The 25,922-nt window shown below is 40.5% G+C and overlaps 1 protein-coding gene across 1 annotated transcript in view; it reads right to left on the reverse strand.

Moving 5' to 3' along the window:
• The window catches only part of LOC107976907 (endogenous retrovirus group K member 16 Rec protein), a 289,370-nt gene that overhangs the window by 164,760 nt on the left and 98,688 nt on the right, over positions 1–25,922 (reverse strand). Inside the window, exon 2 of the transcript XR_008537667.2 lies at positions 23,028–23,109. The gene's annotated coding sequence lies outside the window, so the exon portion shown is untranslated. The remainder of the gene's footprint in view (positions 1–23,027; positions 23,110–25,922) is intronic.

Consider the following 25,922-nt stretch of genomic DNA (forward strand, 5'->3'; position numbering starts at 1 on the left):
TGCACCACTGCACCCCAGCCTGGGTGACAGAGTGAGACCCTGTCTCAAAAAAGATAAATAAATAAATGACACATAGCTAAGGCCCTCTGGATATTCAGTAGAGCCCCAGAGCTTTGGCCTTAGAGGAGGAATTATAAGGCCCCACCAGCTGGCTCCAAGACCATCCATTCTTACGGAACCTCACACAAGCCTTGCGTTTTCCATTCAGATTGTTCTGTTAGTGACACGTGGGGAACTTTCAGGAATCTAAATCACACCTTATGAAGTGGGTGAGAATCTAAAAATGAATAATATAACTAGCTGTGAAATTCTTCGAGTTATCTGAAATACATATGCCATAAACACAACAAAAATGATACTTTAAGCTGAGATCTGAAGGCAGACTGAGGAACAGGGTAAGAGAAGGTATATTCAGAATAAAATTCTACCAACACCTCCACTTTAGAAGTGTGTTTGGGCTGGGCATGGTGGCGTGTGCCTGTAATCCCAGTGCTTTGGGAGGCCAAGGTGGACAGATCACTTGAGCTCAGGAGTTCAGGATCAGCCTGGGCAACATAGTAAGCCCTCCACTCTGCAAAAAATACAAAAATTAGGTGGGTGTGGTGGTGCATGCCTGTAGTGTCAGCTACTTGGGAGGCTGAGGTGGGAGAATGGCCTGGACCTAGGAGGTCGAGGCTACAGTGATACAGTGAGCTGTGATCACACTGCTGCACTCCAGCCTGGGTGACAGAGCAAGGCTCTGAAAAAAAAAAAGGTGTTCAGAAATACTAATTGAATTAGTAAGCAAATGAATTAATGGATGAGTCATGAGCATAGGGATAAGAACCATGGTTTAGACTTTTCTGAGAATGGGAAATTTAAGTAGGATTCAATAAGCATCCAAAGGGCAGGAGCAAAATTTCCTTATTAAAGTGTGAGAAAAACCCGGATGGCTCTCAGGTTTTTTCTACATTCTCAGATATTAAAGAAGACTTAGAAGTGAGTTAAGACAATAATTGCTGCAAAAATACGGGAAAAGGCCAGATGATTGACAAAAATGATCATTAACCCCTATTGATAGTACCTCAAAAAACATGGTGTAAATTTATCATCTTTTTTTGTTACAAAATATTTCAAGGATGCAGAAAAGTGGAAAGAGTAAGCTCTGTTAAACCCAACACGTTCCCACGTTCACTTTAGATCTTTCTTGTCTTTTTTAAGAAATAAAGCAAAGAGGTAAAGTTGCTGTGTTTGTTTTTTTTTTTTTTTCCCTAATCCTTGTACATCTCCCTTTCCAGAAATAACCACTTTCCTGAAATTGGTGTTTGTCATTCCAAAACTTTTTCCAAAATTAAATTTTCTTACAGATGTACATACTCATACATCATGCAGTTTTACGTCTTTTTCACTTTTTTATAAATAGGGCTGTGCCATACATATCTTTCTATAACTTGCTTTTCTTACTCGATGTACTTGGAGGATTTATCCATGCTGATTTATGTAGTTCTAAGTAATTTATTTTAAACGATGTATAGTATGTATTATACTTTATGAATATACCATAATTTACATCTCCATTTTCCTGACGCTATATATTTCAGTTATTTTAAACTTTTTTTTTTCTGTTGCAAACAAGGCTTCCCTAAACGTTTCTGTTTCTTTTATTGAGCATATCACTAAGTGCAACCCCAGGGCGAGAGTTCTCAAGCCCGGCTGCACATTACAGAGTATTTTAAGTGATTTAAGAAAAATACTGCTGCCGGGCCCTACATCGGATTCTGATTTAATTGATTAAGGGTCTACAGCCTAGAGATAGATGACAGAATATATACAGAGTTATAGATTTGGAAATAGCTGGAAATGATACAAGATACAAGAAAAATAAAGCAAGGTAGTGCTACAGGGCCTGGATCATCAGGGACGAGCCCCCCACAGAGGTGGTGTTGAAGCTGAGACTCAATGACCAAGGTAGGGGCCATCAGACGATCTCAGAGAAAAAGCATCATGCTAGAACAGATGGTAGGAGGAGGTTTATCAGTTTGAGAAACAGGAAGGAAGGAAGTGTGTCTGCCACCTGCCCCTAAATTTGTGGGGCTTGGGCTGGAAGATCAAGGCAGGCCAATAAACCATGTACCTAAACATTTAAAAGTCACAAATTAGGCCAGCCATGGTGGCTCACACCTGTAATTCCAGAGCTTCAGGAGGCCAAGGTGGGAGGATTGCTTGAAGCCAGGAGTTTGAGACTAGCCTGGACAACAAAGTGAGACCCCATTTCTACAGAAATAAAAATATTAGCCAAGCATGGTGTTATATGCTTGGGGTCCCAGCTATTTAGGAGGCTGAGGCAGGAGCATTGCTTGAGTCCAGGAGTTGGAGACTGCAGGGAGCTCTCTTCACATCTCCACTCCAGCCTGGGTGACAGAGTGAGATCCCACCTCTTAAAAAAAAAGTCATAAGTCAATCAAACTATTAAAAAGCATGTGCTCTATTTTCCTATTTTAACAAACATGCCAGCATAATGACAAAATTTTTAAATATGGATAAAGCTATGCTTCTCTATCTGACAGCAAATCATCAAAATACCAATGACAACTGAATTTATTATTAATGCGCATGTCTGGGCATGCTGTGGGCATGCATTGGGTAGACCAATGATGCTTGAAGAAGTAATGAAATACGGGTAAATAATTCATAAATTATTTTCTATTTATTTCTCTAAATTTGTTTTGCTGGATTGATTTCAATAAAATCACTATTATGTTGTCATAATCAATATTCACACAATTTGTTTTATTAATAGTAATGATCTAAAAGATTAAAAATAAAATAGTTTTACTTAAGATACACAAAATTTAAATATATCTTCATTAAAAACATGAATTAAAGTTAAAAAATTTAACTATCATTTGTTTCATGTTTTCCATAAGAAAACATATTTTCTTCTAAAATACAAATCATGATTAATCAATATCAAAATATTTATTCAAAATCACTTAAGAAATGTTAAAGTTAAAACTTTAGAAAGTTTAAATAAATCTCATTAAACATTTTTATGAATATAAAATAATTTACAATTCAAGTGTTGGATCTATATCTGGTTGCTAATTTAAGAATTTTTACCACTTTTCGTGTTACAGCTAGTCTCTTATTATTTCAAAACTGAAGTTTTAGTATTATTTAGGTATGGTGGGGGCGACAGTTCAGGAGACAGCTGCCATCGAAAAGATAGTTTGTTACTCACAGATCCCAAAGGAAGAGGAAAGACATGCTATGGGGGTAACATGGAGACACCTGGGTCACTAAGGAGGCAGAGAGTGGGTGAAAATGTGGACAAGAACCTGTATCGTGGTCTTCGTGGGAAGGAATGGTGGAGACAAGGTGAGCAGGTTAGGATCAGCTAGTTGACACGTCAGCAGGCTCTGGGGACATCTCATAGGAGTCCCCTGTCCACAGCTGCCTGGCACCTGGCACCAGGGTGATTAGAGCAGGGGATAGTGGCTCAGAGTGTGAGAATCGGGCACAGGAGGTCTTAGAAATAATTGGCTGGGGCCAGGCATGGTGGCTCACGCTTGTAATCCTAGCAATTTGGGAGGCCAAGGTGGGTGGATCATGAGGTCAGGAGCTCGAGAACAGCCTGGCCAACATGGTGAAACCCGTCTCTACTAAAAATACAACAACAACAAAAAAGTTAGCTGGGTGTGGTGGTGGGCTTCTGTGGTCCCAACTACTCAGGAGGCTGAGGCAGAAGAATCGCTTGAACCTGGGAGTTGGAGGTTGCAGTGAGCCGAGATCATGCCACTGCACTCCATCCTGGGCAACAGAGCAAGACTCCATCTCAAAAAGAAAAAAAAAAAAAAGAAAGAAGAAATAATTGGCTAGTTTGCCTACAAAAGGTATGCTCGTAGGTGAGTTGTTTGCCTTCTCTAGGAATTGACTAACCCTGGATAGGGGAGGGAAGAGTTCCTCCAAAGTTAACAAGACCCCAAGATGTCAAAGCATCAAAATATAGAAAACAAAAGCATCAATAATATATGGAGGGAAAAGCATGAATAATTAACACATATAAACAAATTTAAGAGTAAGATGAACTGTTTATATTGCAAATTGTTCCTAGGTGACCTGTGTAACTATTGCGAACAGCAGTTCATGTGCAGAACCTAAGCCTACATGTCCATGGCCGCCGCTGGCTGGGGCTGAACATTGGCTGCAGCCCCCAGATAAGCACCATCACCCCAGTATTCCAGCCTCCACCACTCCCTGCCATTCCCAAGGTTGAGGTCTCACGTTTTTGCCTTTTGCCACCATGCCTTCCCTATTGCTTTTCTTAAAGTAAGGAAGAAAACTATCGCTATCTTGCATTCACATTTCCGAGAGTTGATAAAACAAGATCAACCAAGAGGCCAAAGCTGTTAATCAGAATGGGAAAGAACTCACTCCTTTGCTAGATGAAAGAATAGTCCTGTATGTTTAGTATTAAAAAAAAAGTGTTTGGTATGAAAAAAGTTTGTCAAAAGAATATAATTTAGAAAGTCAATATAAAGCAATTCACAGTAAGTTTCACCTGAATCAAGTATGACAAAAAAATCTAATGAAATGAAAAACAAAATAAAATTTCAAGAGGTTTATTTATAGTGTGAGTAAAATAAGCAATGCTGCTGGGGAACACAGTTATACATTAAGTGAAAACTTGGCCCAGGCATTAAAACCTTTTCAGCTGGTGAGTTTATAGCGAGCATCTACAGAGGTGGCTGGGTATAGGAGAGAAAGAAGCATTTACAAATCTAACCACAGTTGCTTTTGTTCTGAATTCTGACAATAAAGCTGAGAATTTTCAGGGCAAGTTGCTTAAAAATAGATAAGTTATATGATATGTTCTATTACAGTTGAGGCAAGCACAGACGATAGCTGCCAGTTAGTTGTATTTGTTCATCTTTTCCATTGAGTTTTGATATGACCAAACCTCTGGACATGATGCCAGTGACAGCTACACATATCAGGACACGACATGTTGTGTTGTGTTGAGAAAAGTTTTGGAAAATTTAATGTGAACTGGTCCCAATCAGTAAATTGAACTACAGATAAGCTACGGTCAAGGTCAGAGTTAGACTTGCTAGCGTACTTAACTGCAATATGTTAATAGAATGCAAAGGCATTGTATTTAGCTGTTAAATCATTCACTCAGGAATAATAGTTTATTATAAAACTTTAAGAAGTGCAACATCTTGAACACCCTCTGCACCTAGATGTAAAACCAGAGACAGTTTATACCTATTGGACTCAAAGTGTGGCATGGTGTTACAACATGGAGGTCAGATGATCTGGTTGTGCCAGGTGACAAAGAGATTTGTATCAATTTTTGGCTAAAATAGGCATGTTACTTCAATACAGAGAAAAATATCTCACCACCTTTCACCAGCAAAGCATGAGTACAGGTTTAGCCTTTTGGGTTGACATTAACACGTCCCATGAAATTTTAACTTCCTACGAAGTTGTTCACATGTCATTTTAAAAGAAGTCATACCACTCAGTTTCCCTCTCAAACCAATTTTCTGAAATGCAAATGAAACACTTCCAAAACTGTAGATCTGAAGACTGAATGGCAAAAGAAAAAAAAAATCTCAGATTTCAAACTTTATGCAGTGCACTTACAGGGTTCAATTCACACTCTGATTTAATGTAATTTGAATAAAAACTGCAAGTGGAAGTTACTGTACTACACTGAAAAGTAAATTTTACAATGATGTTAGAAAAGCAGAATTTTACAAATAGCTCAAGAGTAGTTACTTTAACAATGAAAATCACTGTGCAAGAATCTATCCACATTAAAATACCTATATTTGTGAACAGCTGGTTTTCATTATGAAATCGCATAAAACTAAATGTCACTGACTGTTAAAGGTTTAAGGATGAATTCTGGTTTACACAGAACACACAACCTGACATTGTCATGTTCGGACAAAAAAATAAAAAGGAACTGTCATGTTTCTATATCCTAGTCAAAAGCATGATGAATGACAAAATTAAAAATCATAAAGCATAAATAAAAATTTTAATGAATTGCATATTAAAATGTATTAAAATATATTATAAGACATATTAAGTACATTTAACTTTTACTTTCAAATTGATAACATATTCTCTACTATTACACATATTTTGTTATGACCTTATAATAATACATCTTTAAAAATAGAGAAAGATTGACTATATTTCTGGCAGCTTGTTTTTCTTCTACTCAATTCATTTCACTCATTCATTTCTACATTCCTGGCCCTATAGACACGTCACTGTGTGATCCCTGCTGTAGACTTTGAGTTCCCCATGGACGGAGACAAAGGCAGGATATGATTCCACCAGCTTCCCCTTCTGCTCTTCAATGATTCATCAATCACGTAACAAATATTTCTTGGTGTCCTACTATCTATCTGGCACTGTAGCTAGTGCTGCAGTTGCAAAAATGGGTAAGACAATTCCTGCGTCAGGAGCTCAGATTCCAGGTGGAAACGGAGCAAGTGTTCAGTAGATGTCTGAATTGAATTGATTATCTGTCTTTCACCGCAATGACAAAAAAAAAAATTCTAAGTTACAAAATGTATGGATCCAGAAGAGGTTTGTTGCAATGTAGAAGGTAATATAACAGCTTATAAAATTCCTCCCCAAGAGAAAAATTATTACTCTCTGCAGGGTTTGATTTGCGAAAGCATCTGGCACAATGGGAAGCATCAGATTTTGCATTCATGATGAGTAAAATTTAAGTCCCTGAAGCTAATTAGTAAATTAGCATATAGGCCCATTCACCTGAGACCCCTCCAAGCCCTTTCCTATGGCTGCAGCATGAAGTAAGTTTCCCCAGGAGACGACATTGAAACGTATGTCTAAATAAACATGCCTTTGTCTTCACTGACATCTGAATCTATTTCTCTTTGTCATCACACTTGGAATCCAGAGGACTGTACTTCTAAGCCTGGTACATTCAGCTCAACACAGCCAGTGAACAACATTTACATTCCCGCCCCCCACCCTACATAAACTTTTCTTTAGGTTGTGTCTTAACACACAGCTGGGCTGCTATCATAGGATATAGGACGGTACCTCTTTCATGACCTAAGGAGTTGCACAAAATTTAAAGACATAGATGAAAATAAAAGATGACACGGAGGCTTCTGAGGTCAAAATGGAAATACAGAAATTAATTGCATGCTTTTTTTCTATTTCAATTTAAGAAACGTTTAATTTCTTATCATTTATTAGCCCAGAAAATACAGCTGTTCTTTGAGCTACTATACTTTTTAGTTATTTGCTAGCATTGTCCTTCTTCCACCATGTTAATCCACATAACCCAGCTGAATTCTAGTATAAATCATGCTATTTTATCAAATGCCCATCCTATGCAAGGCCCTGTAGGCAGGAGAGCAACTAAAAAGGTTTTCCATCAAAGACAGAATGAAGGATGAATGTAATTGATCAAGTGAAAAAGACAACGTATGAAATCCAGGCAGTCACAAAAGTATGAAATATCATGGTGGACAAAATGAAAATATAAATTGTTTGGATGGCTGGGGTAGCAGAGAAAGAGCAGATTCCCCATCTGCCTGGGACCTGGGGCTGGATCCAGCAGCCCAGGGGCCAATCACTGCTCAAGGGAAGGTTTGCTTCAGAGTCATCAGGAGATTTAAAACACACACAAACACACACAGACACACACACACACACACACACAGACACCCCTACCTTTTTCTTTTTATCCGGCCAGCAGACAAGGTAACTTAGATTCAGTAGGTATGGGGTTGGGACCCAGAAATATTTGTCTAAATGCTTTCCGGGTTTCAGTTCAAGATGGCAGACTGAGAACACGCATGTGCCTCCCTGAAACTTTACTGAAATAGTAGTAAAGAAGGACTAAGTGATTTACCCACAACCATGAAGAGAACAGAAAAATTGCAAGGGGGCCAGAGCCCATAATCTATTACTTAAGGGAAAGGCTGCAGCAGTTATAAAAGCCACAATTTCTGGCAGAGCTACAGAAAGGCTTCAAAACTGGTGTTAGCAGGAGTGGGTAATGAGTAATGTGACAAGAAAAATAGGTGATTAGAAGACAGTCTAGGGAACAGTTGAATCCTCCACTTCCAACTCATGAAGAATAACTGGTAACCCAGCTTCTTCTACATTTTAGGCTTTTTTTTTTTTTTTTACAGCAGATTTAGGTTCACAGCAAAATTAAGCAGGAGGTACAGAGAGTTCCCTGTGTCCCCTACCTCCACATGTGCACAGCCTCACCCAGTATTAACATCCCCCACCAGAGGGTACTTATGTTGCAACTGATGAACCATCATTATCACCCCAAATCTAGAGTTTATATCATGGTTCACTCTTAGTGTGAACGTTGTATGGGTTTGAACGAATGTATAATGGCATGAAAAATCCACCATTGTAGTATCACAAAGAGTGTTTTCAATGCCCTAAAATTCCCCCATGCTCCTCCTAATCATTCTTCCCCTACCCTAAACACCCAGCCTTTAACTACATAGTAAAGATGTTCTTTGAATGAGTTTTTCCAGAAATCTGAGAGATGCAATTTCTAGCCTGATTAACTTCTCCTTGGCTGAAGGCACAGGAAGACAAGCCCTCCCTACAGTTTTCCTGGCAAGTGGGGAATGAGAATACTCCACCCTGCTACAAGTACTCCTGAGGCTCAGACCTCACCAGGGACCCAGAGGAAGTGTGGAGGAAGATGAGAGCTGAAGTTAATTTCACTCCTGTTACATTGCAGCCTCAGGACGACTAATGATAGATGGTCTTTATGGTGATTACTATCAATCTTATCAGGGTGGCAATAAGAATTTTAAAATAGAGCTTCAAAACAACCCAGCCAGGGCTGAGGCTGCCCCTTCTCTCCTCTTACTGCAAGCACTGGCAATGGGAATCAAACTTTCCCTTTGAATTATATCTCTCAGAGAAGAAGGTATTCTCTGATAGGTAGAGGGACAAAAATAAGCCAAAGCTCCCCTTTGCAACTTTCATTGATTATCTTTGTTTGTTCCCTGGAGAAGAAAATAAACCAGCAGGAACAGCTGGTTGATGCTGGAGGAACCCAGCACTAGATTTGGCTGGAAAGGAGATGGGGGATCAGGAGTCTTAAACCCAATGCTCTTGGGAATCCAACCTGTCATGTGACGCATAACATCAAGAGACAGCAGACCAAGGCAAGTTTTGGAAACTGGTGTGAATCAGTCCTCAGCCACTTGCTGAAAAAAATCACCTTCTTCAGGAGAGGGCACTGACAAGGACCAGGAATGTTTTCAGAGCTGCATCCAAATGGGCTGAGATACTCAAATCCCACCATGAGGACCTGGATGAGGCAGAAGCTCAGTCCTGGAACTGGACAAATGTAGCAAGCACAATGCCAATCTATCAGGCAGCAAAGCCACAGGTCCATGTCCACATGGCTTCTCAGTATTCCCCCTGGTCTAAGGCCCACAGTCCTATATTAGACCCCACTAGATTGTGGGCCCAAATCTGAGAAACTGCTCTGCTTTGAACAGAATGGGTTAGAGAAAATGCCCTTAAAATCCTTTTGCAATCTCACATGGCAGGAGTGAAGAAAGGAAAGAACCCTCAATTTGTAGTATTGAGAAATTAGCTTTTGTGGTGCAGGGGAGATTCCCTAATTTTTTATTGAAAATAAAACAGGTTTAATGCACTTGTTTTTAATGTCTCTTGCTCTACAATGAGGTTTTGTGGCTGATTTTCACACTGTGTGTCACTGCAATCTTTAGGTCTTTTCTTTTCTATGCTCACACTCAATCAGCCAGTGCTCAAGCTATACCAATGTTGCACACACCTGAGTGTGTGTATGGGAAGGTGGGGCTGGGGGTTGAATACATCCCTTTGCATGTGTCTCTAGTGAGTTTAGTTCTGGTAGGTTCTGACCTCTCCTCTGGCCTTTTGAATGGAATCAGTCTGCTGCTCACACACTTGGCTTTGTTTGAAAATGAAGAAACCACTCTTCATCCCACAGTCCATTTAGGAAACCAAAACAGCCCTAGACCCAGGGTAGACTGGTAGACCCAGGGTAGACTGGTAGACCCAGGGTAGACTGGTAGACACAGGGTAGACCTGGTACAGCACAGCTTTGGCACAATCGCCACCCACCCCTTCTCTTCACAATGGACCACTGAAAATGCATTGAAAATGCCTCCTGGATTCCCAGTTCCAAGCCATCTTGAGCCATGCAACAAAGAGAAATGGTCGTTTTAAAGATTCCTTTCTCCATGTGGATCTGTAATAACATTCCACGTGAAGAGGATTTTTGTTTATGCATTTGTATATTCATTTTCTTTCTCTGTTGTGACTCCCCATGAGCTTTGCACAAATCCTGCCTCAATACACCTTTTGCTTTCAAAGCACCAGGCACACAGCTATTAGTTTTAATGTCTGTTTGTAAAAGTCGGCCCTAAAATTTAAAATTCAGTGAAATCTCTCCACATGGTGAGATCACAGTTGTAAAGTGGCCCTTTTATGAATACCAGGGAAATAATAGAATCTTCACTTGCTTTCTGAGGCTGCGGCCGCAGCCGCTGCTGCTGCCTTGGTTACAGCCATGTGGGTTCTCAACAAGCTCTAAATTTGAATGGGCTGTTTATGTTCTGCTTACAGGCGGCAAGCCTAGGTATGAAGTCCACTAACCACAGGAGAGCTGGACTCGGTGAATTACTTTCTTTGCACTAAATATGCTCTATGTGACTAGCTCTCAGCCCACTTACAGCAACAGTGCAAGTGATAAGTGCTTGTGTTGGTTCTCATTCATAGGTGGGAATTGAACAATGAGAACACTTGGACACAGGGTGGGGAGCATCACACACTGGGCCTGTCGTGGAGTGGGGGGAGGGGGGAGGGATAACATTAGGAGATATACCTAATGTAAACGATGAGTTAATTGGTACAGCACACCAACATGGCACATGTATGCATATGTAACAAACCTGCAGGTTGTGCACATGTACCCTAGAACTTAAAGTATAATAATAATAATAAAAGAAATAAATTGGATCTCTGATACCCCCACCACCTCAAGCAGAGACTGATGAGTCAGTTCTATAGACAGATGCCGTCTCCTCTAAGCACAGGAAGGGGGTCTGTCTGGAGGTAGTATCTGTCCCTGTGGTGCTGGGGGGCGCTAGGAGATCACCTGTACACCTGTTTCGGTCAAGCTGTACCCCTGGGTCATCTGCCCAGGGCACAAATCTGTGGGGTCAGGAGTTTCTGGGTAATTTCAGAGCCTTTTGTGGGATTACCCCTCATATTCACCCCCACTCAATTGTTCACCTGTTGAGAGCTGGGAGGAGAGGAAATGTCACAAGACGGTATTCCTTCTGCTGATTGATGTTGCAGTCAAAAATTATCCTTCTCACCCGGAAAGAGACATGGTACAGGCAAACAAGACAGTGATAGCTGCACAAGATCAAACCAGAAATGAAGAAAAGCCAGAAACCGGGGGCCAGCCGGTGGGTTGGAAGCGACAGGACCACATCCATGGGCACACTAATGCCCAGACATGGGAGGTGATAAGAAGCAAAAGATACAAAAGAGGTGGGATGGTTGTTAAATTGTCTGCAAGTCCTTTGGCACTCTTCCCACAGAAGATAGAGTCTAATTTCCCTCTCCCTGAATAGGGATCAATCTAGCGACTTGCTTGTGAGGGATAAGATGCATCAGAAGTGGCCCCCTGTGACTTCTGTGGCTGGCTTTCTGCCTGGTTCTCTCATGGGACAGGTATCTCTGGAGCCCTGAGCCACTGTGGAGGATGCTGACCACCCAGAAGCTGCCCTGATACAGAGACCCCATAAAGGTAGCTGTGCCTGAGGGGCCCGAGGGATTCAAGACCCCAGTGCCTTGATCTTCGTAGCCAGATCCCAGGCACAGGGTGTGCAGAACTTCAGATGATTCTAATCCCCCGATTCAAGAGGCTGAGGCCGGGTGGGACAGAAACAAACCATTCCCACAGAGCAATTTCCTAAGAAGCATCAATTAGAACTGTTGTTCTAACAAATCCAGGGAACTGAACCTGGATAAGATATAGAAGCTGTAGGGATGCAGATTTCAGCTTTCTGTAAAAACAAAATAATACAGCAGAAAGAAAACAAATTATATAAAATCAGAGGGGCCAGGTGCAGTGGCTCGCATCTATAATCCCAGCACTTTGGGAAGCCGAGGTGGGAGGATCGCCTGAGCCCAGGAGTTGGAGGCCAGTCTGGGAAACATAGCAAGACCCCATATCTATAAAATTTATTTAAACTTAGCCAGGTATGGTGGTGCACGCTTTTAGGTGTTACTCTGGAGGCGGAGGCAGGGGGCTCACTTGAGCCCGGGAGGTCAAGACTCCAGTGAGCTATGATTGCACCACTGCACTCCAGCCTGGGTGACAGAGTAAGACCTAGTGTCAAAAAAATAAAAATGAAAATAAAAATAAAATCATAGGAACAAAACATAGAGCCCCACCTTAGCCACTGACAAACTGATTGAGTGGTTTGACTTATTTGACCTTGAGTTTCTCATTTTTAAAATGATATTACTGATGATTCTTGCCTCACGGCATTCCGATGATTAAATAAGATAACATATGCTTTGGAAACTTATAAAATTGTAAATTCCTAAAATGTGCAACAATTGTTAATCTTGCTGTAAGAAATTAAAGATGAATGCTCAGAAATTGAGCATTCTTGAGAGAGGGCATCTCATCATGGAACCCCACCAACACAGTGTCTCCTGCTTAACGAGTTTGTGTCCAGTAAATAAACGAATGAGTGTATTGCCTTGTATGGGTCCATTCTCCCGACAACAGCCGGGATACAAAGCAACCAAATACATCTAGGTGAATGAACAGGCACTGCTCAAGAATAACTGAATTCTCGGCATTCCTCCACGACAGGCTCTCCACCCACCCTTGCATCTATAGCCATACTCAATCCATGGACAATATGTGGCTTCTTCAGTCATGGCGGAAACTTGCTGCCCAGATCCCTCTTCAAGGAGGGACTTGCTGTGGAGTGTGGTCGGCAGACAGCCTCAGACATCAGCTCCTTTAAGGCTCACCTCAGCTGCAGATGGTGCCCCAACCCAGGCGCATTCCCTTCCAGGAACAGCCTGCATCTGGTGACCGGGTGTGAAACGCTGCCCAATTCTGCTGAGCACCCTGAAAGGCACCACTCACTCCAGAGCTCCTTGAGCCTTTGTTGGGTTCCATGGCACCTGACTTCCTCTGTCCCATTCTGCTTCCTCCCTCCCATCACAGCTATTGATCCCTAGCCAGCATCTTGCATCCCAAACTTGGTCTTAACATCAGCTTCCAAAAAGTAACATTAGTTATTTCAATATTTACCAGCACTGAAGAAAAAGCAGAAGAGATTTCCTCATCATCTCCCAACTCCAACTGGACAAGGTGAAGACAGAAAAACATTCTCTTTCTCTCTGCAACAGTGGGGCTTGACGTTTTTGTTGAGATATTTTTCTGGATACCCTTAGAATACTGGAGTTTGGGGCAGGATGCTTGCAGGAACTAAATTGTGTTTGTAGTCAGCGTGCCATTCACTTGACTGCCCTTCAGCAATGGAGCGTTCTCTGAGTAAAATTGTCCATTGCCCTGAATAGGCTATGACAGTGTCTCTAAAAGTTACATGACTAGTTAGGGAACATATGTTATATCATATCCCAGCTTACTCATACATGTAGGTTTCATGTGTGTGCATGACAGAAGCAAGTCTTATGATATAGCAGGTATAAAAAAGTGCTCTGATACTTTCTATTCTATTTTGTTCCTTTGTCTTTAATAATGCCTGTTGCGACCTACTAAATTGATTTTATGACCCACTAGGGTCATGTTTTTTTTAATGTGTGTATGGAAAAATAAAAGCTCTATTTTATACTTTTAAGGCAAAATGTGTTGCATGTATGTAAACACATGATTGGTCCTCTACCTAGTGTTTCTCGTTTTTTTCTTTGATGGCTTATAACAAAGAATATATTTTACACCAAGACCCACTGTACACAGAGAAAAGTTTCATGACACAATGTCTCCCTTGTATATAGAAAACAGTCTCCTGTTTGCATTTTCATTCATTTTATTTTGGAAATGGTTAGAACTCAGTAAGTTGATTTCATGATCCATGGTTTAGAAAGCATTATTCTAATGTAAATGGAAGAGTCTATCAGCTCAATGTTCTACTCGAGACATATTCAAATCACATGTACTCTCAGTTGTAATTAAAACTTCTTTTACACACTGATCAAAATGTGGCATCCTGACAAGGAACAGCAAACCAGGGCTCTCGTGGTAGTGACAGGAAAAGGATGGAAGCCCATGATAGAAACCCTGACATGATCAACCACAGTGACATGTGCACACACAGAGCTGGAGGCTGGCACTGAGGTGAGCGTGTGTGTTGCATGTGGGCACTGTATTTGCAGTCTCTAATCTCTGTCTGGCATGTGCACGCAGACACACACACAGAGCTGGAGGCTGGCACTGAGGCGAGTGTGTGCATTGCATGTGGGCACTGTATTGGCAGTCTCTAATCTCTGCCTGTCGTGCACACACACACACACGTAGAGGTGGAGGCTGGCACTGAGGTTAGTGTGTGCATTGCATGTGGGCACTGTATTGGCAGTCTCTAATCTCTGCCTGTCATGTGCACACACATGCACACATACAGCTGGAGGCTGGCACTGATATGTGTGCATTGCATGTGGGCACTGTATTTGCAATCTCTAATCTCTACCTCCTACAGACCCCTCAGTTCCCTGAGAATGTTTCACAGAAACTGTTTAAGCTGTGTTTTTAAAAATACATTTCCCTGGGTTAGTTACTTCATACCTCTGCAGTGCCGCAAGACATGATAATTTCCTATCAATTCCTTCCATTCCGACACCCGTATGTTACCACTAGTTGTCTTGCCCAGCAGTTTTAAAAATGTAATGTTTTAGCAGGGTACTGGTACCAAAACAGACATATAGACCAATGAAACAGAACAGTGACCTCAAAAATAACACCACACATCTACAACCATCTCATCTTTGACAAACCTGACAAAAACAAGCAATGGGAAAAGGATTCCCTACTTAATAAATAGTGTTGGGAAAACTGGCTAGCCATATGCAGAAAACTGAAACTGGACCCCCTTCTTTACACCTTGTGCAAAAATATATACACCTTAACTCAAGATGGATTAAAGACTTAAATATAAAACCTGAAACCATAAAAACCCTAAAAGAAAACTTAGGCAATACCATTCAGGATATAGGCATGGGCAAAGACTTCATGAAGACAACACCAAAAGCAATCACAGCAAAAGCTAAAATTGACAAATGGGATCTAATTAAACTAAAGGGCTTCTGCACAGCAAAAGAAACTAGCATCAGAGTGAACAGGCAACCTACGGAATGGGAGAAAATTTTTGCAATCTACCCATCTGACAGAGGTTTAAAATCCAGAATCTACAAGGAACTTAAACAAATTTACAAGAAAAAAAGACAGTCAAAAAGTGGGCAAAGGATATGAACAGACACCTCTCAAAAGAAGACATTTATGTGGTCAACAAACATATAAAAAAAAAAAGCTCAGCATCACTGATCATTAGAGAAATGCAAACAAAACCACAATGACATACCATCCCACATCAGTCAGAATGGTGATTATTAAAAAGTCAGGAAACAACAGATGCTGGTGAGGCTGTGGAGAAACAGGAACTCTCTTACACTGTTGGTGAGAGTGTAAATTAGTTCAACCACTGTGGAAGACAGTATGGCGATTCCTCAAGGATCTAGAACCAGAAATACAAACACAGGAACAGAAAACCAAACACCACATGTTTTGAACAATGAGAACACATGGACACAGGGAGGAGAACAACACTCACCTTGGTGGGTGGGCGTGAAGGGAGAGCATTAGGACAAATACCTAATGTATGTCGGGCTTAAAGCCTAGATGACAGGTTGATAGGTGCAGCAAACCACCATGGCACATGTATATCTATGTAACAAACCTGCATGTGTATCCCAGAAATTGAAGTAAAATGAAAAAAAAAATGTAATGTTTTGCCTCTGTTTTCTCATGGCAAGAAACTTTGATACTCTATGTTTCCATGGCTGATTTTCTCAAAAACGTATGGTTTTCATCGAAACCCAATGGCCATATTTCTCTAACTTCCTTATTGCTCCCCTGTGTGCAAACGGTGGAGCAGGACTCTGATATAACTTCAATGACAAAGGCTTATCACTAAATAAGAGCCTTCCAAAATGATCTTGTGTGACAATATCCTATGCACAAATACAAACTGATCATTTTCAGACCCTTTGCTGTCTAGGGTGGATTCAGCCCAAGTAACATTCATTGTTGACTAAGAGAGGCGGAAAGCATGAGGTTGCAAATGGAGAAGCAGAGAGCTAAATTATTCTACTAAGAAGAGGACCATGGGAGAGGGCTAGAGTATGAGCTGGAAGGGAGGGAAAGCTAAAGCCGCCACTGAAAAGGTTGCTCAGAACAGGACTCATGGGAGAAAATAATCCAAAAGAAGAAAAACAGAGAAGTATTCAGATGATTTTTATGAGTTTTTTTTTCCTGTGGAATGCAAATATATAGTTTTACTCTAATTTCTCTTGAAAGCATCAGTAACACCAACATTGCTTGCCGGAGCTTGGGTGGTGCCCGGGAAAGAACCGAGTCTGGTCTCAAGATAGCATAGCACGAAGGAAGCCCCCCTGACCACATTTGAGTCTCCAAGACAATAGTTTCTCTTCTCGTCTTCAGGGGTTAATGGCAAACAGTCAAAAGAATGAAATAAGACAGACTCCAGCCCATCCAGAGCACAGAAAGAGGAAATTGGAGCCACACAATGGGTCTATAGATATGTTCTATCTCTTTTTTTCTCCCAAGAGATCACCTTTGAGATAGCTTTGAACACATGCTCAGCTAGCAGCACCCCTGCCTGGTAGAGACTCTTTCAGAAGCCCGTTGATCCGCAGTCCAGCAAGCAAATGACTTTAAAAGAAGGAAAAAAATAAAGTAACAGGAAAGGAGGGAGAAAAAACACATTGGAGGGAGAAAGGGGAAGAAGAGATAGAAAATCTGTCCGCTAAATTTATCATCTTAGCTTGCATTTTGGTGAGAATATGTACATTAATGGACCATCTGCTGAGAAAATCCACCAGAGATTTTCAGTGATTCAAAGTGATGATAGGACTCACATTTCCACTTCCTTCCAGCTGCAAAGAAGGAGCCCACTTCTAAGAGAAAAATCAATGACCTCCCTTGGTTGCCTGGTGAACCAGCTTTCATTTTCTAAGAGCTGAGGATAAAAATTGCACCTCCAGGCATTAAGCCTTGGAGCACACACCTGTGCACGAAACTCCTTCTGGACAAGGCCTTAGAGAACTCAGATCAGCTCCCACAGCTACCCCTCAGTGACCAAAAGGGCCCCGACAAAATCGTTTCCTTTCCTCCTGTCACGCTTTCCCCAACTTTAACACCAAGATCATCTTTTACCCTCCTATCTCAGAAGGAAACCATTCAGTCCTCTGCTTTAAAGTTAACCCTTTCTTATCTTCACTTTAACCAAATACCTTCACTTTATCTTGACAAAACTCATGGCCCATATAGTTTCTCGGTTCTTGTTCTCCCTAAAGGCTCATCATTGCTTAACGCGCGTAGACACTCGTGCTGGCTTGACTTCCATCAATTAAACCACCCGGCCCTGACTTTTCTCCTGCCTGTTTCACTGCTCAGTTCCATTTTCCATGCTGGTTCCTTTTCTTCATCTGGACCCCAAACCCTGGGGATCCCCAAAAGCTTTGTCTTTGATTTCTCATTCGCTTTATTTAAACTCTTGCCCTGTATCTTACCATTGCTATAACTGTCACCTGTGACTAGAAAGCCATCAAATGCTTAACTCCAGGCCTAGGATGTCATCACCAGACACACAACTCACTGTAAAGGCATTTATTTCTGTTTGCCTGTTCCATGGTTACCCTGCATGTAACATGTCTTATAGACAACTTGTGAACACCTCCAAATGCAAATAAATCATTCCTTCCTCCTTCTTTATCCCTACTAATGACATCACCTGTCCTCTTCTAATCACAAGTAGCCAGACGAATCACCAAACCCTGCACATTTTTAGTTTATCCTGCCTCCCCCACCACCCGCAAGAATCCATCCTCTTCCTTCCCATGCTATCTCCTTAGGCCACACCATTATCATCTCACATCCCTCCGTGCTATTGCAACTGCCATTTGTAATTGTTCCCAGCCTCCAACCATCTTTCTATCAGATAAATCTTAAAACCCTCTTCTTTTACGCAGAAGGCCTAATGAAGAAAGAACCTCTGGATTAAACAGATATGCTGGTGCTGCTGGTGGTAGTGGTGAACAGCATCTTCAAGGAAGAGAAGGATGTGGTCTGAGTCCTAAGGCCTACAGCTTGGAAGATAAAAAGCACAAGGACAATCACTGGGACCATGAACCAGCCCACGTAGAGCAGATCTCACCTCCGTGTCCCACAATAGCCCTTTCCTATTTCAACTCTCCCGTACTTCAGAACCCTTCTCCTTTGTCCTTCTCCCTCATGGAGTCTTTCTCCAACACTTTAGTGCTTTCTCTGAAATCCTTCAGCATTTATTTCCTTCAGATAATCAAATATTGCTCCACATACCTGGACATTTAATTCTTTCTGTTGAGTATGTTTTTGAGCACTTTCCCTCTAGTCATAGAGGAATAATTTCCTCTGCATTCTTCTAGAAAAAATGTTAGTTGGGACAGCCAAATAATAAATAATTGAAGGGTAAGAATCATGTCTCACAATGCTCTTGTAGTCCCAACATCCCAGTAAAGAACCATGCATACAGAAGGCAATTGGAGACATTTATTCAATTTACTGAACAACTACTTTGTTCTAGGCTCTATTCTAGGTAATAGAATATAATGAACAAATTAAACTAAATTCCTGACTTCATAGGCTTGATTTTCCAGTGGGGCAGGAGAAATGGAATGAAAGAGAAATAGCTGAAATAGATAATAATATGTTGCAAAATAACACATTATTTTGTATGTTTTAATGCATATTTGTAATTATTACAAGTTATTGTAAAGTAATACCAAATAAGAAAAGAATGAACATAAAAGTAGTTAATTCTATGATATATTAGAAATTGATAAAGCAGTAGAGAAACATGAAGCATGGCAGGGAGACAGAGAATACAAGTTTCAGAGTGAGGAGCAATTATAAATTAGGTAGTTAGGGAAGGTCTCTGCAAAAGTATTAGGTTGGTGCAAAAGTCATTGCGGTTTTTGCTTTGTCGGAATTTGCTGTTTGATATTGGAATACATTCTTAAATGTGGTTATGTTATACATAATTTTAGTGGGCATTTCTTGCTTTATGTTTTTTTTTTTGCTAATGACTTATTACTTGCTGTTTATTTTAGACTATGGAAATGATGGTAGCAAAAATCAAATTCGAGCAATTTTCTTGAGTTCAACATGTGTTGTAAAGCAGTGGAGACAACTCCCAACATCAACAACACATTTGGCCTGGCCCAGGAACTGCTAACAAATGTACAGTGCAGTGATGGTTCAAGAAGTCTTACAAAGGAGATGAGAGCCTTGAAGATGAGGAGCAGAGTGCCAGACCATCGGAAGTGGACAAAGACCAGTTGAGAGCAACCATAGCAGCTGATGCTCTTACAACTACACAACAAGTTCCCAAAGAACTCAACATGAATTATTCTATGGTTATTCAGCATTTGAAGCAAACTGGAAAAGTGAAAAAACTCAATAAGTGGATGCCTCATGAGCTGACTGAAAATAAAAAAAGAAAAATCTTTGTTTTGAAGTGTTGTCTTCTCTTATTCTATGCAACAACAGTGAACCATGTCTTGATTGGATTGTGACATGCCACGAAAAGTGGATTTCATACGACTACCAGTGACAACCAGCTCAGTGGTTGTACCAAGAAGAAGCTCCAAAGCACTTCCCAAAGACAAACTTGCATTAAAAAAAGGTCACGGTCACTGTTTGGTGGTCTGCTGCTGGTATAATTCACTACAGCTTTCTGAATCCTGGAGGAACTATTACATCTGAGAAGTATGCTCAGCAAACCTATGAGATGCACCGAAAACTGCAACACCTATAGCTGGCATTGTTGAGCTGGCATTGGTCAACAGAAAGGGCCCAATTCTCAACAATGACGCCCAATCGCACGTCGCGCAACCAACGCTTCAAATGTTGAATGAATTGGGCTACAAAGTTTTGCCTCATCTGTCATACCCTCCTGACCTCTCGCCAACTGACTACCACTTCCTCAAGCATCTCAACAACTTTTTGCAGGGAAAACGCTTCTACAGCCAGCAGGATGCAGAAAAGTATTTCCAAGAGTTCATCGAATCCCAAAGCACAGATTTTTATGCTACAGTGATAAACAAACTTATATCTCATTGGCAAAAATGTGTTGATTAAAATGGTTCCTATTTTGATTAATAAAGATGTGTTTGAACCTAGTTATAATGATTTAAAATTCATGGTCTGAAACCACAGTTTCATTTGCACCAATAGCATCTGAGCCATTTCTGGAAGGAGGTGAGGGAATGAGGCATGTGACTCTTTGGGTAAGGAACATGCTGTATAGTGGGAACAACATGTGCAAAGACCCTGAGACAGGACCAAGTCTAGAATATTCTAGAAAGTGCAAAGAAGCTACTTTAGGAACATTGGCTTTTATTCCAAATGAGATTATGAATTACTGGAGTTTTCACTGGATTAGTAAATAATTTTGATCACCCCAGCTGCTGTGAGATGAGACAATGTGGAGACAAGTGCAGAGGCAGGGGGACTAGTTAGAAGAACTAGTAATCCAATGGAAAGGTGACCACAGCTCAGACCAAGGAGGAGGTAGTAGAGAGGAGAAGGGGTCGGACTCTGGTTACATTCTGAAGGCAAAGCCAGTGGGATTTGTTGGTGGATTGATTGTGGAGTGGGAGGAAAGGGACAGAGTCAAGGATAACTCCAAGATTTCTGACCTGGGCAAGTCAAAGAACAGAATTGAGAATTGTTCTTAACTGGGTCAAAGAAGAGTGGAGCATGCACAAATTTAAGGTAGAAGATTGACATATTATTTAAGGTTCTCCAGAGAGACAGAAACAATTGTGTGTGTGTGTGTGTGTGTGTGTGTGTGTGTGTGTGTGTCTACAGAGAAAGCTCTTTATTTTGAAGGAAGTCGCTTGATTATGGAGACTGGCAAGTCCAAAATCTGCAGGGTGAGCCTGCAGGCAGAGACCCTGGAAGAGGCATGCTGCAGGTCAACTCTGAAGGCCATCTGATGCAGAATTCCTTCTTGCTCAGGGAAGGTCGGGTTTTGTTCTAGTCAGGCCTTCAACTGATTGGATGAGGCTCTCCCACAGTAGGAGAGGGTAATCCACTTTTCTCAGTCTGCCCATTTACATGTTAATCACATTCAAAAACATTTGCAGAAATACCCAGAATAATGTTTGACCACGTATCTGGGCACTGGCCAGCAAAGTTGACACAAAATAAACCATTGCAACTGGGGATTCAGTTTTGGAAATGTTAAGTGTGAGATGAATATTGACTATAAGTGGAGACGTTAGATAGAAAGTTGGATATAAGAGTGTAGAAGGCAACAGAGTGAATCAGGCTACAGATATAAATTTGTGAATCATCAATAACTTTAAAGCCAGGCCTGGAAGACACCATCAAAGGAGTGAGTGATAGAGGAGCACTCCGAGGACTGAGTGGGGCCTTTCACCACTGAGACGACTGAGGGAAGAGCAGCAGCCATCAAAGATGATGAAGAAAAAGCAACCCGTGAGATAAACAGAAGAAACACATATGATAATTACTACACTGTATAATATTGAGTGAATATACACAAATCAAATACATAATGAGTGAGTAAATAAGCAAACAGCAATAAATTAGAATTCACTCATATATTTAATAGAGAGCATCACATTTAATCATGAAAAAGAGAAGTTCATTGCAAAAAAGAAACCGTAATGGTTTTATCTGAAACACAGTGACCTAAAGGGAATTGTACACATTTAATAACTCATAAAGAGAAATATCACCTGTCCTCTAAAAAAGAAAGAAAATAAAATCAAAAAAGCTTCAGCTACTTGCCTGGAGAAGCAAGTAAAAGTAACTCATTTGAATAAACTGTATTTTCTTACTGGAATCTACTTGTTTCTTAAAGGACCTCAATGTCATTTTTCTTTCTCAGACAAATGTGTCTTTAAATCCCCATTTTCACTGCTGCCTGAGTCTTTTTGGTGATAAAGTAACTACAGTGAAACACTCTGTTCTAAATGTAACACCACCTTGCAAAGCTTCTCTCCTTTCTTTGGCACCAATAAAGGGTAACAAAACTCTGGAAATAGGCTGTTAAGAGCAAGCTGCTGTTTTGCTCCTTCCTTTATGGGTGATAAGGAAATACCTTCTTATGTCAGTAATTTTGATAGCATAGACCAGATCTCAGCCAACATTTTCTGTAAAGGTAAATATTTTAAGTTTTATAGGCCATACAGCCTCTGCTTCAACTGCCCAACTCTGCTCTTAAAGTGTAAAAACAGCATACACAAACAAGTGAGCATGGCAGTGTTCCAATAAAACTTTATTTACAAAAGCAAGCCACAGACAAGAGTTGGGTCTGGTCCTATAGTTTGCTGACCCCTTGCATAGACCATAGACCAGTCTTTCTAATCATTAGTCACCTATTTGCCCTGGAGGAACAATTCCAACACCATAAAAACCCTTTGATATAATAAGCATCGCACAATGGAGGAGAAGCACAATAAATATTCTGTTGCTGTCATGGCTATTGTGGATGTTTGATTTTTCTTAATGAAGAATAGCCATATTTAAATGTGATACATAAGGTAGCAGCATTGAGAAAGATTTGTGGAACTCATAAATCCCTCAACTCCCCAAGGGTTCCTCTGAGTATGCTATAGACAGGACTATCAAATAGTAAAATGGGAAATTACATTACCTGTTATGTAATATTAGAACCTCTTGTTCAATGACATGGGTGTCTCTTCTGCATATATTTTCTTGGCATTAATCTGAAAAGGCTGGGAGGAAAAAGAAATTGGATTTGAATTTGATATCCTCTTGCATTTGTCATTAAGTTTCTGGGTAAAGTCTGACTCCTCAAAAGTGTAACTCCGTTTAACTTAGTCACGGTTTAATATAACCTTCTCTTTAATAGTAGCTATGGAGGATTTCACAGGTTTCTATGTCTCTTTCAAGATGAAGATTCAAAGAAAGATTTTCTGTGTATGGTAGTTTTGATATAAAGAACCCATTAGCAAACTTGAAATGTGTAAATTACATGGAAGGCTCTAAGATGTGCCTTAAGTTGTAAGGGCAGACCACCTTCTCTCAGGAGGTTAATGGAGAGAGGAAGTGCTTGTTTCAACAAAGAGTTGAAAATAATACCCAGAAATTCACCTTTATAATCAAAAGATGGACTGCTTTTAATTGCAGATGAGTGGCTAGAAAACACTTTTATTCTTCCTTTATGGCATTTTCCTTGGCAAACAGAATTAAAAGGCAGCCCCGAATATATCCGGCATAATATTCCTCAGTGCTCACTAACTCATCTGCTTCAATTCAGGATGGATATGGTAACAATCATTTTCATAATGCCTGTGGGTGCTTTATTAATATTTTATAATAAAATTATATCATCTTATACAAACTTCCCTCTATAATACGTTAAAAATGGGATCAGAGACTTGCAAATGAAATGAAAGCAATGGTAGAATTTAAAACATTTTGGACTGCAGTTTTTCTGTTTCTTTTCTCCATTAAACAATTTTTGAGTCACCCCTTTACCAATGCTGTAGACATTATTACCTTGAAATCTCCACTATCTAGTTTATTAACACTCATCAGTGGTCTATATTCATCTCAGCTAAACATTTTTTTCCTAGGGAGCACAATGTACAGCTATTTTTATTTTGTCAGAGCAGTTCCACTAAATTATAAAATATAATGTATGTAATAAATTTTGTCTGTTGTTAGAAAATCAACACATGAAATTTACAAGGTTATTTCCCCATTTTAAGGTAAAAAGGAAAGACAAAAGAGGTGCTCTTATCGATTAAAGCACCCAGGGCTTTCATATGTACATCTCATTTAATCCTCAACCAGTTGAGGTAGATGCTGTTATCCCGTTTTACAGAAGGGAACAGCTGGGTTTCAGAAAGACTAACTCGCCCACAGTTACACCTTTTGTAAGTGGAGGACTGAGCCCACATTTCTTTGATTTCAAATGATGTGGGATAAGTTAGGTAAATAAGGTAAATTTTTTTAACAAATTAAGTCTGATACCATTAAACTATAAGGAATAAGTCTTTGAGATTTTAAAAGGAAAGTACATACACACAAGGAATCTTTACATAGACATAACCATTTGACCAAAACATAGAATCCTCCCTAAGCGTCTTCCTGTATGTCTCAAGGTGAATCAGGTAGAAAGGTACATTTCTCTCTTTTCTTGAGGAGGTTGAAGTGTTGATTACCTACTGCTCCATGGCTGAATTAGGAGGAAAGTTGAAAGATGCACTTTTTAGCAAGGGCCTGAGACTCTAGAACTGTCCAACTTACCTCCTAATTTCCCACTGAAATTTGGCATTAAGGAGATGTTGACCTTGGCAATAATGTAATATTCTCCAACTCAATAGCTGTAGCCCCACAGAAAAAGACAGTGGTTGTTACTGTTCTAATCAGCATGGAATTTATTAACCTTAATTAAAACTTCAAGTGTAGTTTGCAACCTTTAGAAATGATTAGGCCTTCATTGAGCAAGCAGCCATAGTGATGAGTTGTGCTACCGTTTGTCTTCTCCAGAGCTACATGCAACGTACGATACACAATAATTTTCCCACTAGCTGACTTGTATTGGGAACTTGCCATAAACTAGGTGCTGGGCTAAGGTTTTCCATGCAGCACCCCATGAAATCTCACTACAGCCTATTACCATCCCAGTTTACAGATGGGGAACCTGAGGCCAAGAGAGTCTGTAAAACCCTATCTAGACCACCTAACCAGGAAGTCATTGATCAGGATTTGAACTTGGGTCTCTCTGTCTCCTGCTCTCATAACACTCGTATTTTCCTTTGGGTGATAATGAGGTTGAGGGGACACTTACTCCCCACACCTCATGTTTTATTTTATAGAAAGGGACTGTCTGCTAAAGTAACCCTCTCCCTGTCCTTTATTTCTGAGAAAAGATTAATGGTGCATCTAATTAGAGTTAAGGAGAAGGCTCTGGGCCTGCTGGCTCAGTTCATTCCACTTGGGGACCCAGTGATCTGCAGAAACAACTCTTTTCTGCTTCCATGCTTGGCAGGAGGCGCAAGTTGTTTCAGCACTGCAGGTACCTGAGCAGGTGAGCTCAAATCAGTTAGCAGAATTGGCCAATGTTCTCCCACCTCCCTTTCTATCAGTCATGAAAGAGACATTTGAACCTCCATCTGCACTGGGACCTTGTCTAGTACCTTCCATGTGAGACTGAAGCACAATGGCTTATTGATCAAGCCTCTTTTAAATTGAAACCACTGGGAGTCTGTAATTTACACGATGAAGCTGTAGGTCTCCCCCATTTCTGTGACTCTCACCGGATTTCAGTGCCCACAAAGGGCAAAAATCCAAAAACCTTCCCAGATACACTTTTTCTAAGTTTCTAACTTTCATATCTGCATCTTTTATATTTTAATGGCTAGCATTATTTTTTCCCAAATAAGATTTGCCCTTGTGGTTTTGTTGTTTTGTTTTAGATTAGATTAATAAACCATGAAGAATTCAATTGAAAATAAGATTTTTTTTCAGAATTCATTTCAGGGAGTATATGCCTTTTAAAAAGTCATTTCTAAATCAT

Source organism: Pan troglodytes, chromosome 8, assembly GCF_028858775.2.
Source record: "Pan troglodytes isolate AG18354 chromosome 8, NHGRI_mPanTro3-v2.0_pri, whole genome shotgun sequence".
NCBI classification, from domain to species: Eukaryota; Metazoa; Chordata; class Mammalia; order Primates; family Hominidae; genus Pan; species Pan troglodytes.